The sequence below is a fragment of the Cygnus olor genome, chromosome 1, assembly GCF_009769625.2.
Source record: "Cygnus olor isolate bCygOlo1 chromosome 1, bCygOlo1.pri.v2, whole genome shotgun sequence".
In the NCBI taxonomy this organism is placed as follows: domain Eukaryota; kingdom Metazoa; phylum Chordata; class Aves; order Anseriformes; family Anatidae; genus Cygnus; species Cygnus olor.
Genome location: NC_049169.1, coordinates 50,949,877 through 50,967,120, shown reverse-complemented (window position 1 = coordinate 50,967,120; position 17,244 = coordinate 50,949,877). Strand labels below are relative to the sequence as shown.

Below are 17,244 nucleotides of genomic sequence, written 5' to 3'. Positions count from 1 at the left end.
AAAATGAGGGTGAACACTAAAATCTACAACAAAAACATAAGTAAAATAAACCTTAAACCAGATGCCTAAAAGTCCAAGTTTTCTTAATCTGAAATCAGGACTTTCCGGAAAATGAATAGACGTACTTATTACAGGTTTTCAAATAAGGTTTCATCTCATTTTGGAAAAATAAATAAATAAATAACATTCTTTGGAAGCTTCTCAAAACAAATTACTTTGCTTACAGTCTATCAAGCTATGGTTGGCCATAGAACAAAGGAATATAAATCCACTTTTAAAAATTAAATAAATATATATATAAATTTGAATGATATTACTTGGAAGACAGTGTTAATTAATTTAACTATGGACTTCTCAATATTTTTGTTAGCTTTCAACAGGAAGAACAGCTACTTTGAAAATGCAAACTTTGTCTGTTAGGAGGATATAAGGAATCAAAGTTGTCTTATTATTCAATCCACATTCTCTTAAAGATAAGGACAGAGGCATGAGAAGAGACTTCTGTTACTTTTTTTTTTTTTTTTTTAATGCAAAGATGAATAATTATCTACTCAGCTGCTTAAATATAGTGGCTTAAAAATGTGTCTATTAACATTTCAGATGTCATGAATAGCTGAACTAAGAGATTGGAAAATAGAGCACAAGACTTATCAGAGGCCTGCATCTTTTTGGACTTAGACGTTGTATTGCTCTGCAGGGTAGCCCACTGTTTAAGAAGGTACATCTCTGTTTGAAAATATGCTGAAGATTTTCAACCAAAATAAGAGAGTTTTGCAAGCATGAACTATTTTTTTATGTTCCCTGATTCTCGATGTGCTGTACAGTCAGATGTGATTCTGAGGGGAAACCATCCTTTCATTCTTGCTCTCTCACAATTGCGAAATTATTTGTGTGAAAACTCTTGCTGTATGTCATTAGTCCTACTTAACTCTTAACGGTACTAACTGTGTACTAACCGATTGTGTTGCAGAGCTAATGGTCTGTGTAAAAACTGTACTTGAAACAAAGGAATACACTTTACAAATTCTGTAAAGAGTGACAAGGCAGTTCTGAAATCTAAAAAGACATGTAAAGGTAAGAAAAGAAAAAAAAGTCATGGTACATTCTCATGTTAGAACTCATGTAGATTCTCATGTTTCAGTTCTTGCCTGAAAGCATTTATTCTGGTTTAGCAAATTCTATCGTTATCCAGGAACCCATGCCCTTCTTTCTCTAAGATGTTTTTCCAGTAGTTGCCTGTTAAAGTTCAAAGAACAGATAACATGAAAGAGTCATGTTTCTTCTTTTTCAAAAACTTTAAGTGATGTTACTTACATTCTCTGTGTGGAATTAGGATGGTTACCATAAATTCTATTTATAACACAAGTAAACAAGGGATGGAAGTAGGTCTCTTTTTTTTTTTTTTTTTTTTTTTTTCCCCCACCAGTTTCTACGTAATATTTGTACCTTCTAGAGGCTCACTCTGGAAGCAGAATAAACTCCAACTGCAAAAATCTCTTAAATAAGCACAGGGGAAAACCAAAAGCATTGCAGAAAAAAAGGTCAAAATTAATCTTTTATGGTTAGTCTAGCACAAAGTAAAGAAGAAAGGAATGAAATCTAAGAAGCTATCAAGAAAGGAATACAGTCAACACTTCAGTTTACTCAAGCTAAGTAGAGCACAGAAGATAAGCTGTAGTGACCAAGGACTGCTGAAAAATGTGAACAAGACAGTGCCATTTGCTGTACTTCAGTAAGTTCCCCAGGGATTTTTTTATTTTTTTATTTTTTTGCTGAAGAAATAAAAGTGGTTTTGCTTTGTTTTGTTTTGTTTGAGAAAATCTTTATCATAGGGAAGAAGAAAAAATAGCACCTTGAAAGAGCACCTTGAAAAAATAGCGCTTAGATTTAGCACCTTGAAAAATAAATAAATAAATAAATACATACATTTGTGCTTGGGTTTTCTTCCTTCACAGATCTCAAGTAAAACCCTAAGAAATCAATAGCAACTATTCCAAGTGTTAAGTGGGTTTCATCTGCTTATGCTATACCACATTTTATAAAGTAGTTTTTGACAAAAATGTCCTAAAAACATTTAAGAAGAACTCTTGAAGTTCCAGATGCAAATAGTATAATATATGGGCACGCCATAGTTCTCTATCAAGAAGGGGTATAGCTGTGACTGCACAGCATACACAGATAAAACACAAAGCCAGCAATGTGAACATAAATATTGAATATAAAGCTATTATTCTTCATTTATTTCCTGTTTTTTAATATAACCCTACCATTTTATGTATGCATGTATGTATGTAAGTATTTATTTTGTTTCATCTTACTTTGAAGAAAATATAATCAAATATATTGTTATATTGCTGCTGGTTACTCCCCAGTGCCATGTATTAGAGGCAATTATATTTAATTAGCTACTTCTTAAATGATCCAACATTTTAAAGGAAATATATAATTGGACCCAAAGAAGACAAAATGGAATAAGTACTGGAAAAGTTAGGTTTTTGTTAAAGCAGACTGTAATAAGAAATGCTCATATCACCTTCTGAGGCTTTGATGCTCAAAAATGATTGCATAAAACTCCAACACATCCATGACTGCCAGCATTTTAAGCAGGCTCTATATATTTGAACCAGAAGCTTGAGAGATTGGGACAAACAGAGGCAGTGCAAATACTCCATTTAAAAAATAGCTTGCTGATAGAAGGAGCCTCTAGGGAAAGTTTAATGAAAACCTCTTTGCCTCAGTCTTTCTGATGTCCATAGCAAAGGAAATACTTTAGCATAGTTCATTGGAAATGGGACAAAATCAACCTTTCTTGTTTTTCTTTTGGCCTTTCCAAGGCTCTGGAGGAAAGAAACTTTCAGGTGTTGCATACATGAGCAACACATGGTGACGGATTTTAGTATTAATTCTTTGAAAATATTCCCTAAACAGTAGAAGCTAAACACACTAGAAAATGTTCATATCTCAGACTTACCAATTTTAACCTGCTATTGGCCTCTGAAATCTCCTTCTGCCCCTATCTTGTTTACCTATTACTACCATATTGCTTTCTTTTAGCAGTACATAAAAAATATGACAACCATCTGTCACATGCAACTAAACATCCAGTTCAGCATATCCACTGCACTACCAAGTGCTCCATACACAAGCTCATACTTCCTTTACTTTTGGGAGCATGCAGCAGCACAGCAAGTGCACTGGAGAAGAAGCTTCAGGTAGGACATTTTTTTTTATTTTATTTTTTTCTCTCCCAGGACTTTACTCTTGCCTAGCCCTGCATCTATCTTTTTGTGTTCAAATCTCAGAGCGTGTACTCAGGTAGGGTGCCAAGTCGGGAATAAATAAAGACCAGGACTTGAATGTGGCAGTGCTTTTTCCATATCTGCAGCAACTCCCGCGCTTGAAACTGTTCAAAAATGTCTGTCTGCTTCTGCAGTTTAGAGAGATCTTTCATTTTTAGGTCAGCCTGCCTCACAAGCTGCACTGACAGACATACAGTAAGATTTCCAGACTAGGAGGCAGATGCTGTACCTCTTATTTAAACACAAAAGTTTAAAAGGCAAGAAATTGCCTTACATATTTTATTTTACACACACACACACACACACACACACAATTTTGGTATATAATCCTTGTGCTTTACTGAGAGGCTCCTGGAGTCTGGCAGCACAGATGCAACAACAGGCTTCTGTTGCATATCTCACATTGGAGATTTTGAGAATTAAATATCCTGTTTCCTCATGCAAAAGGGTGGAATATCACAGCAAACAAGGAAATATCTAACTCCATAATTAATTTGTCATACTTTAAGAGAAGTTCTGTCCTTACCCCCATTTGGAAAATATTTTGAGATAAATACTTACCCATAACAAATATGAGAATTATGATTTTGCTTTTCATTATTCATTGCTTCAGAAAAAAAAAAAAATATTCTCTGGCCAGTTACTATTAACTTGTGGCAATATTTTATGCAGTACAATGGATTTTTGCTTTTTTTGTTGAAAGGTTGGGGTTATTATTTGCCTGGGGGGGTTGCTGACAAAGCACTTGGCAGCAGGTACAAAACATCTATGGTAAGTATATCAGAGTATTTTACCAGCAAATATGCTGCAATAAAGTGCTATCATTCAATCCATACAGATTACTTAGTTAACGTTTCTTATTGTACCTGGATTACTAGTTCATTATATCACTACCTGATAAATAGCGTGGGTAATGAATTGAGAGAGTAACTACATACCTTCAGGAAGAACCTGCCCGATAACAATAATCCATTAGAAAAACTGGCAGTATCCTCTGATCTATTGCCCGCAAAGCTATGACTTGATGGAGAGTTTCATTCCCTCTGCTCAGCACTCCAGAAGAAAATCAGCACAATTTAAATATTTCTCAGGATGTGACAGCTCTCTAGGTCCCTGGTTACATTCTGTTCCCAGGGGTTGACAATCTGGTGTTCCAGTGTGCACAGAGCAGTAAAGACGAATTGAAAAAGCTTGAGATAAATTAGGGATGGCTAAGTTAAAATTGTCTCTGCTCCCGAGTCTCTCATCTGCAGTCTGCAAGCCTATTTTGCTGTGAAAAAGCTAGATGGCAGGCTGCCTCAGTGAGTTCTTCTTAAGCGACAGGGAGCATTTTCAATGAAGAAAAATTCTTCCATTATCTAAGCTAATGCAACTGCAGCTAAATCTAGTCTTTAAAGTGTCTACTAGCATGAAATTCATTCTCACTGTTGCATTCTTTCAAGATACAGGTAAAAAAAAAATATAATAAAATGAAGAAAAAAAAAGGAAAAAAGAAAAAATGAGAAAAAAAATAGGACCACCCTAGATATTTCTATCTGAAAGAAATATTCAAACTTTTTTCAGCTGACAAGTGATAGCATGATTTTTGATATAGCTGTGTCCAGTAATCTAAGTAGGGGAAATTTTCACTGTTTCACAAACTTCCTTGGCTTATATTCAAATTATCCTTCTGCTAACTATTGTTTCTTTTGTTGGCTTTTAATGGTTATCTATATATTTCTTCACAAATATCTTCTCTTTGAATGTTCCAGGAGAGGAAGTGGCAGTATATACCCATAGTTGGCACAAAATGAAATGACAGCTAAAATTCTGGACAATTGATGTGTTTAGCTGTAGACAGTGAACCAAAAAGACATTTAATTGATGTTTTGCCATGCCACCAAAAATGTTTGTTAAAAAAAAAATCTAAATTTTGTAACAGGTTGTTGATTTTTAATTATAAACCACTTCTCTGATTGCACCACCTTGCAAGAAAAATAGAGCTGAAGTTTCCCAGACATCAGTTTAGTGCCAAAGTTGTTGGAAAAGTCACTAATTTTAAGCTGTTATGTAAATTTTGTTATATAGATAGCTCAAGCACAGGAGGTTAACATTACACTTAGCAGATGAAGTTTAATATTGTTTTATCCCTTGAACATTGGATACAGTTTAAAAAAAAAAAAAAAAGAATAATTGCAGAGAGCTGAGCTAAGTCATGCTCCTTCGTAAACAGGCATTTCTGCAAACTTTTTTTTCCGTTTCAACTAAACTAGTTTTCTGAAGTCCTAGGTACCTTACAGCAATAACTTTTTCAGATTTGAATGCTGCAGGTTCCTACCCTAAACAGTAAACAAATAGAGATGTAACTGAATAATTGTGAATATAGTCTTAGCTCTAGAGCATCCTGAGAACAATAAATAAATATACCACCAAGAGACAGATGTGGATTGTGCTTTCCATCAAACAGGCATAAAGAGACTCTGGAAATCTTCGGGGCGTGACTGCTAAGGTTTGTTTTGTTTGTTTGTTTGTTTTTGCCCTCGTAGAGGGGTAAAACATGCACACACATTAACAGAGATCCACCAGCTGAAGTGAAAAGGAATGGTCAACAACAGCTAATTTCTTTGGGGATTGTGTCACCAGCCTCACAGAGTCTCCGTGTTCCATGCTGAAGTCATTACATTCAGCCTAATTCTTTTAAGCAGCACATCCTTCAGCCTTTGTCCCAACAAACCAGATCTTGGATCTTATACAAACTGTTGACAAGACTCAATTCTTCAGTAAATACAATACACGTAAATAACATTTCTTTCTAGAGGGATTAAAAATGTATTGGTTTCCCAAGCTGCCTTGCTTCAGGTTTATTTCTGGTGCTGTGACACTCACACTTCTGAATTCTGTGTGGGCCTGTGCTGTACACCTAGTCATTAATGTTTGATATAATTCTTCAGAAAATATGGGTAGCTATATGAATTTTGATCGGCTGATTTTAACCTTCATAAATAATCAACTTAATTAAATCTTCAAAGGCATGTAAAACAGTTTATTTTACAAATTTATTTTTCTAATCACAGAATCATAGAGTGGTTGAGGTTGGAAGGGACCTCTGGGAACACCTAGTCCCAACCCCCTGCCAAATAGGGTCACCTAGAGTTGTGCAGAGAGGGTCACCTACATTGTGCAGTATGGCATCCAGGAGGGTTTTGAATATCTCCAGAGAAGGAGACTCACTCCACAACCTCTCTGGACAACCTGTTCAAGTGCTCTGCCACCCTCACAGTAAAGAAGTGTTTTTTTGAAACTCAGATGGAAATTCCTGTGTTTCAGTTTGTGCCTGTTGCCTTTTGTCCTGTCACTGGGTGCCACTGAAGAGTCTGGCCCCGTCCTCTTGACACCCTCCCTGCAGATATTTATGCACATTGATAAGATCCCCTCACAGCCTTCTCTTTTCCAGGCTAAACAGGCCCAGTTCTTTCAGCTTGTCCTCATACAGCAGGTGCTCCAGTCCTCTAATCATCTTTGTAGCTCTCCACTGCACTCGCTCCAGTAGTTCTATGCCCCTCTTGTACTGGGGAGCCCAGAACTGCACACAGTACTCCAGGTATGGCCTCACCAGGGCTGAATAGAGGGGGAGAATCACCTCCCTTGACCTGCTGGCAACACTCTTCTGAATGCAGCGCAGGATTCCATTGTCCTTCTTGGCCCCAAGGGCACATTGCTGGCTCAAGGTAAGCCTGCTGTCCACCAGGACTCCCAGGTCCCTCTATGCAGAGCTGCACTCCATCAGGTAGGCCTGCAGCCTGTACTAGTGCTTGGGGTTATTCCTCCCTAGGTTCAGGACCCTGCACTTACCTTTGTTGAACTTCATGAGATTTTTTACCATCCAACTCTCCATCCTGTCCAGGTCCCTCTGAATGGCAGCACAGCCCTCTGGGGTATCAGCATCTCCTCCGAGCTTTGTGCTGTCAGCAAACTTGTGGAGTGTGCACTCTATTCCATCATCTGGGTCATTGATGAGTAATCTGAACAAGACTGGACCCAGTACTGAGCCCTGGGGCACACCATTAGCTACAGGCCTCTAACTTGACTGTGTGACACTGAGCACAACCCTCTGAGCTCTGCCATCCAGCCAGTTCTCAGTCCACCTTACTGTCCACTCATCTATCCCACATTTCCTGAGTATGTCATTTAGAAAAAAAGATTCATGGTTACTGAGAGAAAAAGTGTTCCACTTCAGTTACAATTCTTATGTCAAACTTTTTCATTTGTTTTTATTTTCAAGTGTTCCCAGCCGGTTGAGGAAGGTGATCCCTTTCCTGGGATCACTTTCAGCCCTGGTGAGGCCACACCTGGAATATTTTGTCCAATTCTCGTCTCCCCAGTGCAAGAGAGAAATGGAGCTACCTCTGAGAGTCCAGTGAAGGACCACAAAAATGATTAGAGGACTGAGAGAGCTGGGCCTGTTCATCCTGGAGAAGAGAAAGCTCAGGGGAGATCTTATCAATATGTACAAATACCTGAAGTGTGGGTGCAAAGACAGGGCCAGGCTCTTTTCAGTGGTGCCCAGTGACAGGATAAGATGCAACAGGCACAAAATAAAATGCTGGAGGTAAAGAACGTCTTTATTGTGAGGGTGACTGAGCACTGGAAAAGGTTGCCCAGAGAGGCTGTGGAGTCTCCTTCCTTGGAGATCTTCAAAAGGACATGGTCCTGGGCAAGCTGCCCTATATGTCACTGCTTGGGCAGGGGGTTTGGACCAGATGACCTCCAGAAGTCCCTTCCAATCTTGGCTATTCTGTGATTTCCACTTTGTTTAGGAACCACCAGAATCCTCAGTTCATAGTGCCAGTGATCTTTTTTCTGTTAAAATGTTTTCTAGTTTTGTTAAGATTTTTGTTAAGATTATCTAAAAATTCTTTCTAAAATGGGGGTAGATTTAATTACTTTTCTCTTCTGCTCACAAAGGTACAATATCTGCTGCTGAAGACAGAGAAACTGCCTTGAAAAATCATCACCCCACAAGACCTCACTGTGCGACAGCCCAGCTGTAAAATTCCCAAAGTCATCCCTCCTCCTCAGTAGGGTAAAGCTTAATGGAAAACTTCAGTGCTGAAAGTCACCTTCTAGCCTTAAAGACACGTTTGGTTTGTGTGTGCTATTTATACATTTTAGAGTAAGTATCACTCACATCTCCCCTCTTTCTTTTGCTACTTCATGGAACAACCAGTGGCTTAGAGCCTCAGTAATTTGTGTCAAATAGGCACACCAGTATCTCAGCTTCCATTCATGAAAATCTACAAGCTTGAACAACAACAGAAAAAAAAAAAAAAAAATTGTCATTTCTAATAGTATCATTATTTTACAAGGTGCAATTTATGCATATTAAATGGTTTGAATCCGCAACAACAAAAAAATCAGTTTCTAGGAGGCTTGGTTTGGCAGGAAGGCAGGAAGGGTGGGAGGAAGGAAGGGAGGAAGGGAGGAAGGGAGGAAGGGAGGGAGGGAGGGAGGGAGGGAGGGAGGGAGGAAGGAAGGAAGGAAGGAAGGAAGGAAGGAAGGAAGGAAGGAAGGAAGGAAGGAAGGAGAAAACAATTTTGATGTTACAAAACATCAAAAGACACCAGCATCAAGTGTTATGGATGTTATGGACAGAAGTTAAAAAAGGTGAGCATAGAGCATATCGTAACTCTGTGAAGAGATACCTACCAGGATAACAGGAATTTTAACTGTTTTAAGAATACTTTGACCTTACTGTATCTCCACATTTATATATGTCAGAACTTTAGGAAAATTAATTTCTAGGAGGCAAAGTTATACACTGGTCCTATTTAGCTTTTAAACTTAAACAGTAGTGTGACTTCAAAGTTACACTGGCAGCAATCTAAAGCATATAAGAAAACTATATATAATAGGGTATACTGAAAGATGTATATGTGGCTAAATTTTGAGAACTACAGTTCTCCTCCAACCAGTAATTCTCAATGAGTAAATTAACTCAATTTAGATAAAAGTTTATTTTTTCTGTATATGTGCACACAAGCACACACATAATAATAATACCAGCATGTGCATGTATATAAACATTTAGTAAACTTTTTAAGTAGCTTTTTCATTATTGTGGATTGAACTCTTGTATAATTTTAGCTGCATCATACATTTCTTCACTGTTCGATCTTGATATAGATGTCACATTCTGTTAGTGACTTCATGGCTTTAGGCCATAGTTTGTTGCTAGTTTTTCTTTCTTATATTCTTAGAGGATTAGGTCTAGTTGAAAGTAAAATGCTTTAAAAATATTTTTGCTGACCCTAAGATTTCATAATAGAAGATCAAGTCTGGTGAAGCCACACTCCAGTACTGTGTACACACTTCTGGGCCCATCACTACAAGAAAGACATCAAAGCCTTGGAGCATGTCAAGCTATGAAGCTGGAGAAGGGTCTGGCACATAAGTCCTATGAGGAGCGGCTGAGAGAACTGGGATTGTTTAGTCTGTGGAAGAGGAGGCTCTGGGGAGACTTTATTGCTCTCTACACCTACCTGAAAGGAAGCTGTGGGGAGCTGGGTGTTGGCCCCTTCTCACAGATAACTACCGATAGGACTAGAGGGAATGGCCTCAAGTTGCACTAGGGGAGGTTCAGGTTGGAAATTAGGAGACATTTCTTCTCAGAAAGAGTAGTTAGGCATTGGAACGGGCTGCCCAGGGATGTGGTGGAGTCACCGTCCCTGGGGGTGTTTAAGGACAGGTTGGATGTGGTACTCAGGGACATGGTTTAGTCGGTAATATTGGTGATAGGGGTATGGTTGGACCAGATGATCTTGGAGGTCTTTTCCAATCTTAATGATTCTAAGTGAGCCTCCACTATGAGGTCACTTTAATCAAATGTACAGAGACTACATATTCTGCTCTCCTGCCAGTAGTCTTTCTACACTAACAGCTTGTAACGTGGAAAAGATGATATCCAAGATAGAAGTACGTAAATTTGATGAGGAAATTTATACATTGGTGTGCTATTTGGGCCTAACACAACAACTTCAGTATGAGAATTTTTTTAAAGACAGGAATGTGCCCTTAGAACTTGGAATGATTTAGGCTACCATCAGCTGAAGAGCTCTCTTCCAACTTCAGTCTACCACTTTATATGCTTCTCAGTAGAATCATGGAATCATTAAGGTTGGAAAAGACCTTCAAGATCATCTGGTCCAACCATGACCCTACGACCAGTGTCGCCCATTAAACCATGTCCCTAAGCACCATGCCCAACCTTTCCTTGAACATCCCAACCAGTGACTCTACCACTTCCCTGGGCAACCCATTCCAAAGCCTGACTATTCTTTCTCAGAAGAAACGTCTCCTAATTTCTCACTTAAACCTCCTCTGGCGCAAATTGAGGCCATTCCCTCTAGTCCTATCACTACTTATCTGCGAGAAGAGGCCAACCCCCAGCTCCCCACAACTTCCTTTCAGGTAGTTGTAGAGAGCAATAAAGTCTCCTCAGAGCCTCCTCTTCCCCAGACTAAACAACCCGAGTTCCCTCAGTTGCTCCTTATAGGATTTGTGTCTCAGGCCCTTCACCAGTTTCGTAGCCCTTCTCTGGATATGTTCCAGGGCCTCGATGTCTTTCTTGTACTGAGGGGCCCCAAAGTGAACACAGTACTTGAGGTGCAATTGAGACTTAGTAAGAAGAAAAAGAAAGCAAGTGTAGGCTCTGAAAAGCTGATGTTCATTCTCCTTTTTTACTTTTCATAAAATTCCCACTTTCAAGCCTTCTTCATTGTGCCTTTGAGAAAAGCAAATGTTTCCATACTGGAACATACAATATTAAACAGAAAGATTTTTTTTTTTACTACACAAAATATACAGGTAGATAGGTTCTCTAGTTTTCTTTCCTTACTAAAGTTGTACACTATCAGAACGCAATGGAACAATCATGTCCCAAAGACCATTTAATTATTTAAGATGGCCCCAGATAAGTAGAAGATATGAGGAAAACTCAACACAATACAGGAATTCCTAACTTGAAATTCTGAATGAGGATATGCTTCCCATAATTCTGCCTTATACAGAATTATCAATCACTATCTGACAACGGCAGACACAATTTCCTTGCTTCCATCTTAGCCTTAAAGCTTGTCACATGATCCCTGTTCCAGACTGCAAATTTTCTTACAAATCTATGTAAAGCTTAAATACTTTATGAACAGGTATATACATGGAAGAACACATACAATAACATACTTGCTGTATGAGAAGTTGACTATACCTACTATCACCAAGATGTGAAGACTGGAAATGTAAGATCCGCAAAACGTAGGAGGTATAATTTCCATGATATCTACTCTTGTTCCATGTATTGAATATGAAGTTGGAGTGTATTACACACATTCCTAAAGCAAGCCTTTCATTTATTTGTTTCAACCAAAAGGAAATCAGATCATGCTCTCTGACATCACCCAGTTATGCAAATCACAACATAGGAACAGGGAGCGCATAGGTTATTTGCTCCAAAACACTAATATACATGCTCCTATATTTAATGTGATAAAGATAAAAATGGGAATTGAAAGAGGAGTTATGATCTCTTACTGTTGAAATTCAAATGGTAATAAATAAATAAATAAATAAACACCAAACACATCCACCCTTCCTTCACCCAACTCTGCTGTCGCTGTTGAATGTTTCCAGGTTTCTTCCCAGCTGGAATTTTTATTTCATACTTCAAGTTTCATAATCATTCCCAAACTGTTTTTTGTTCTTGTTGCTTCTTTTGATAATTCTATTTAAATCTGCATACATCACATAAAAAATAAAATAAAATAAAATAAAATAAAATAAAATAAAATAAAATAAAATAAAATAAAAAAATAATAAAATAAAATAAAATAAAATAAAATAAACAATAATGCAAGTCCATAATACATTTTAGTGGTTGGTATTAAAAACAAACAAACAAACAAACAAAACCCTTGATTTTTCTTGAAAGTGATTAAACACTGATATTAAAAAATAATAATAATAAAAAAAAAGAATCTTAGTGATTTAAAAGATCTTGTTTCAATTAAATTATAGGTGTAGCAAATCGTTAAACAAAAAATCTCCCAATAGTTTGCATCTGATAAACAAAACATATCTTGTTCTGGCTTCCATTGTCTTCTCTCCTCCACTGGCTAGATGATAAGGATGCACATGCACTCCTAAAATTTAAGCAGTCAGTGACAAAAGATCGTTCAAATTTCAACCTTCTAATTATATATTTGTTTCCCTCAGTTATCATTTGCATTACAGAGAACAGGGTGTCACTTTGCACACATACATCACCTCTAATTTCAAAAGTGTGAGGCAAATTTAATGTATCTATCTTAAAATCCATAAAGCTTGTGCTACACAGACTGAAATCTCAGCAGCTATATGTAAATAGAGAGCATCTGATTAGGATATTGGAGGAAAATAAAATAAAACAACCCCCCTGTGACATAATTCCAACTAAATGGATCAGCTCTTTTAGACACTACTACAACACAAATAAATGTTTATCTACAGAAACAATGTCCTAAGAAATGAGCAGGGGCAATCATGGAATATAAATACCATGCCTACTGCAGGAGTAAACTGCAGGATTCAGAGCACATTCAAACATGTCCAAATCTTTAAGTTTGTGCGAAAAGCTTGTGCTGAGCTCTGAGGTACCTGTAAATGGTTTTGCAGTGAAAAAAAAAAACACTGATAAACCTGCCCTGAACATCCTGAATTTAAGATATATAAATATATAAATATTTATAAAGAAAAATAAGGGAAAGGATCATAGGATGTTATTTGTTCTATTGAAATTTAATAATTATATAATATTAAGATTATCCTACAAATAAGATATCAGGGGAAAACATCTCATTTTATGTTATTTTACTAATATTTTATACGGATATTTTTAAAGTAGAATGTAAAGAAAAAGATAGGAAGGTTCACAACTTGTTTCCAGGTGCCCCATCAAAACAGAAGAATGAAAAAGGATGATACATTACCCATTAAAATATATATATATATAAAAATAAAATAAAATCAGACTTTTATTCAAAAGGTTTCAGGTATTATTCTTTTTCGTGTTTCATTTTATATTTAGAACTTGGGTATTAATCTTAAAAACTGAGGAAAAAGTAAATGCATCTTGATAAAACAGCTCGTATCATGAATATATAGCACATTTATCTAGAAGATACCAATCCTGGGACATGAGAAACTGTCTACCACTAATGAAAATAGTGGCCAGGTGATCAGATATCTTTGGGTGCTTAGATCACTGCTGATAACCATCTAATAATTTGCTCAAAGTCAATAATTCAGGATTATGAATCCCAGTTTCTTCTGTTATTTTATCCCCATATTGTCCATATTTTTCAACAGATTATATTATTAAAAGGGGGGTGGCAGTGGCTGCATTTCAAAAGAAATCTGGACAAATAAAACCTTGTCTATTGTGTCTAACATTTAACACATTTCCCTATCTACTGTACACCTGAATTTGATTTTAACGTATTTTAGAGACATGCATTTCAAAGATAAAGTGTCAGGCTGCCTTCACAGAGAACACAAAGAGCTATCATTTAAGACAAAAAAAGAACAGTAGCAAAATAAAGCTAGATAAATTTTATTTCAGTTTCTCTGTTTTAGTCGTCATTAGAAAAACATCACAGAAATACAAAAGCACAGCCTTCCTATACACTTGTCATGACAAAAGAAAATGTCACTCATTTCAGCAATGAATGTGAAGATGCATTACTGCACCTTGTTTAACACACAAATGCATTTTCATATCTACAGTCTCTGTGGGCATAACGAACTGCATTGCACAAAGGTACAGTAATGTATATCCTCCTAGCATAAAGAATATATTAATATTTGGAAAATTATTTTTAAATCCAAACAATTTATCTGCAGTCAGATTAAACAAACAAACGACAACAAAAAGCACAATATATGACTGTATGGATGAAAAGTCCTTTGAAAGGCTGTACAAGAACTTCAGTTCAAAGGAATAGATTTCCCATCAAACAACTAAACAACAAAAATATCACCACAATTAACCACATTGATCTCATCATTCATAGTACTAAGTTATTTTAAAGTAATATAAATAATAAAACTTTTTTTTAAATAATGAAGCTAATAATAAACACAATAATAAAACTTTTTTTTTTTTTAAATTTTTTAACTTGCACAAAACAAGATTCATGATTACAAGAAGAAATAGAATAAAGCTGGTATAAAAATTATCTACTACCATACAAGATTCCTTAGCTAAGTAAGCTAAACATTTCTGGAATTAGGAAGTCCATATGATTTAGAGATTTTTAAGCCTCTCTGGAATGTTAGTGTTAAGTTTGTAATCTTGGCATACCAGAGAAGTTTTGGAGGATGGTTACATATGCCAATATTTAAAAGAGCAAATGACGTGGAAATAATTTAGAGAAAATCTTAGAGTGGTCATGAATAAAATTATGCTGTATCTGAAGCAGATCTTAGTAAAGGCTCAAATAAGAAAAATATGAAGAGGAGAAACTATACGTGGATGTAGAAGGGAGGAGAGAGATTTTGATGAATATATATAATATAAATCATATATATATGATTAAAATGCAAAACATTTTGTGGAGACAGTTTAGTGTGACTGAAATGCTATAGGTACCACTGTGGTTGCCTACCTAACTCTTTGTTTTCCTTGGTTATCTGGGTTAAATCTTTCAGCTGTGTAAGCCCCAACTTCCTGAAAGCCTACATGGTGCATGTGCATTATTCCTTCTGCAGCACTGATCTACTGAATCTTGGTGAAACGTTTGTTACTCAGTTCACAGCAAAGTCCTTTCCTGTGGTGACAGACTATGCCTTTTAAATGAATGAGGTGGTCAAGTTCTTTGATGTATAACTAAGTACATTGGATTTGAAACAGTAATAATTTAAGCAGGCCTGTTACTCATTTCCATGAAGGATATCAAACTAAATTAGCTCATTTGTACTTTGGGGATTCTAGAAAATAACTAATGAATTATTTGGTGATCAGTCTCCCTCTGAGACTTGCACAGCTTCTTCTGTTTTAAACAGTTGCTAACACTTCCTTTACTGATCATCAGAACTATTAATGACATCGCTGCTGCTGCACCTAGATACATTTTGATTCATTGACTTGCATAAAAACCAGGCCATTCACACTTCTGATAACATCAGAGAGTCTACCAAACGTCTCAGCTATGTTTTAGTTATTTGTTGTGCTATAGTAAGTCACTATCTGAAAAAGGCATCACCTCACTTTAGAAAACTCAAAATTAAAAAACTAAATTAAATTCAGTCTACAGACAGCTTTTACATACTGTTTGCAGGGTTATTTGGGCACACATATACGCTCCAAATAATCCAGTGATTCCATGTAAAATCATTTCAAATGTATAGGGTATATATTAGTATAAAATAATTTCTTGATGAGAAACCCCATCCCTCCTTAAGAGATGAAAAATACTTTCTGCCTAATTATTGATTTTAAATGTTCATTGCACTTTAACCAAAAAAAAAAAAAGTTTTGACAGATGTCAGTTTGACTATATAATTTTTCCCCCAACAACCACATTTTAAGTACTAAATTTACCCATAATGGAATTCTCTTTAAAGAATGTGGGGAAACATAAGGAGAATAAAAACAAAGAGCACATTTACCCTGATAAAACTTGCACATACACTCATTAAATGCAGCATAGAGCAAAGCTTATTTTATTCTCCCAGTGCTCTTTTTACTATGAAATAAATTAATATGGCACTTTCCTCCTCACTGGTGAAAACAAAATTGGTTCTTTCACAAAGAAATTGGTTGTATATTTAAAAAGGAACTAATTCTTCACACACATATTTTGTTTGTACTTTCTCAGATTTTTCATTAGCATCATGCTGCAGATCAGATTTAGTAGCCAATGGGGCAACTGCATGTGGAAAATGACTTAAGATTCTAAACAAAAGGGGGTGGGAGTGGGGAGATGGAGGGGGTGGAAGAGGAGGAAATGAACCTATCTTGCTTGGTTGAAAGGTTATCTCATGTTTACTGTGGCCTTTTCCTTGCTGTGTTCTACTCATCCAGATCACAGAATGGCTCAACTTGTGTCTTACAAGAGTTGAGCAGAGCACAGCGGTTGCCTTCACAGTATTCAGCAGAAATTTCCCCTAGAATTCCTCCTGGTGCAGAAGTTCATCCACATCTCCATTTTGCAGTGATCAATTACGTGATATCCCATGGACCTCTCTTTCGTGCTGCTAAATGAGGCAGAGCAACCTCACTGACACTTCTTGAGAAATACCATTCACAGCTGATCCCATCTCCAGGCTGTTTGCTGAAATTGGAAATGAAACTGTCTCTTCACACTGGGCTTCCTGTACTCCATGACACTCACAGTTTTGCATAGACTGGGAAAGTCTCATCATCAAGAATACGCCACTGCTGCACACCTTCAGTGTACAATAAGCTGCATGATTTGATGCTTCTATAAAAATGGAGGCAAAGGGAGAAAAGCATTTTTGTAACTAAACTCTCAACTAATAGCTTTGCCTTTTAAATAAGATCAATCTACCCCAATCTGATCTTGCTGTTGTCTCTGAGGTGGTTGATGGGAACTGGGCAAAGTTCTTCCTGATATTTATACTCCATTTTGAGGATCTTTTGCAAAGTTGAGGGATGTGGACCTTGAAGCAGTACCAGAGACCATAACCTCTTACAAATTCTTCCACATCGCATTCTGAGACCACAGGATCTAAAGATCCAGCCAAGTGGTGTGCTGCCACTCAGAGCTTTTCACATTCTCCAAAGTACATCTGCTTAGGTCTATTACCTTGGTCTTCAAGTCAACAGCTTTAATCTTTTTGAACCGTATGCAACACTTGCACGCATGATCTGTGCAGGAAGCAAAACTGAAGAAAGGTTCGGTACAAGTCATTC

General features: G+C 36.8%; 2 long non-coding RNA genes across 3 annotated transcripts in view; one reads left to right on the top strand and one right to left on the bottom strand.

Annotated features, from left to right (window-relative positions):
- The window catches only part of LOC121070684, a 272,824-nt gene extending 268,121 nt beyond the window's left edge, over positions 1–4,703 (bottom strand). The window contains exon 1 of the long non-coding RNA XR_005820170.1: positions 4,238–4,703. This is a non-coding gene — a long non-coding RNA (uncharacterized LOC121070684). The remainder of the gene's footprint in view (positions 1–4,237) is intronic.
- LOC121070676 lies at positions 556–16,752 on the top strand. Of its 2 annotated transcripts, none has more exons than XR_005820168.1 (5): positions 556–1,074; positions 1,572–1,732; positions 3,058–3,212; positions 8,244–8,451; positions 16,393–16,752. It is a non-coding gene; the product is annotated as an uncharacterized LOC121070676 (long non-coding RNA). The 2 variants fall into 2 exon arrangements; XR_005820167.1 differs by having other exon boundaries at positions 3,055–3,212.
- Positions 16,753–17,244: the final 492 nt, after the last annotated feature.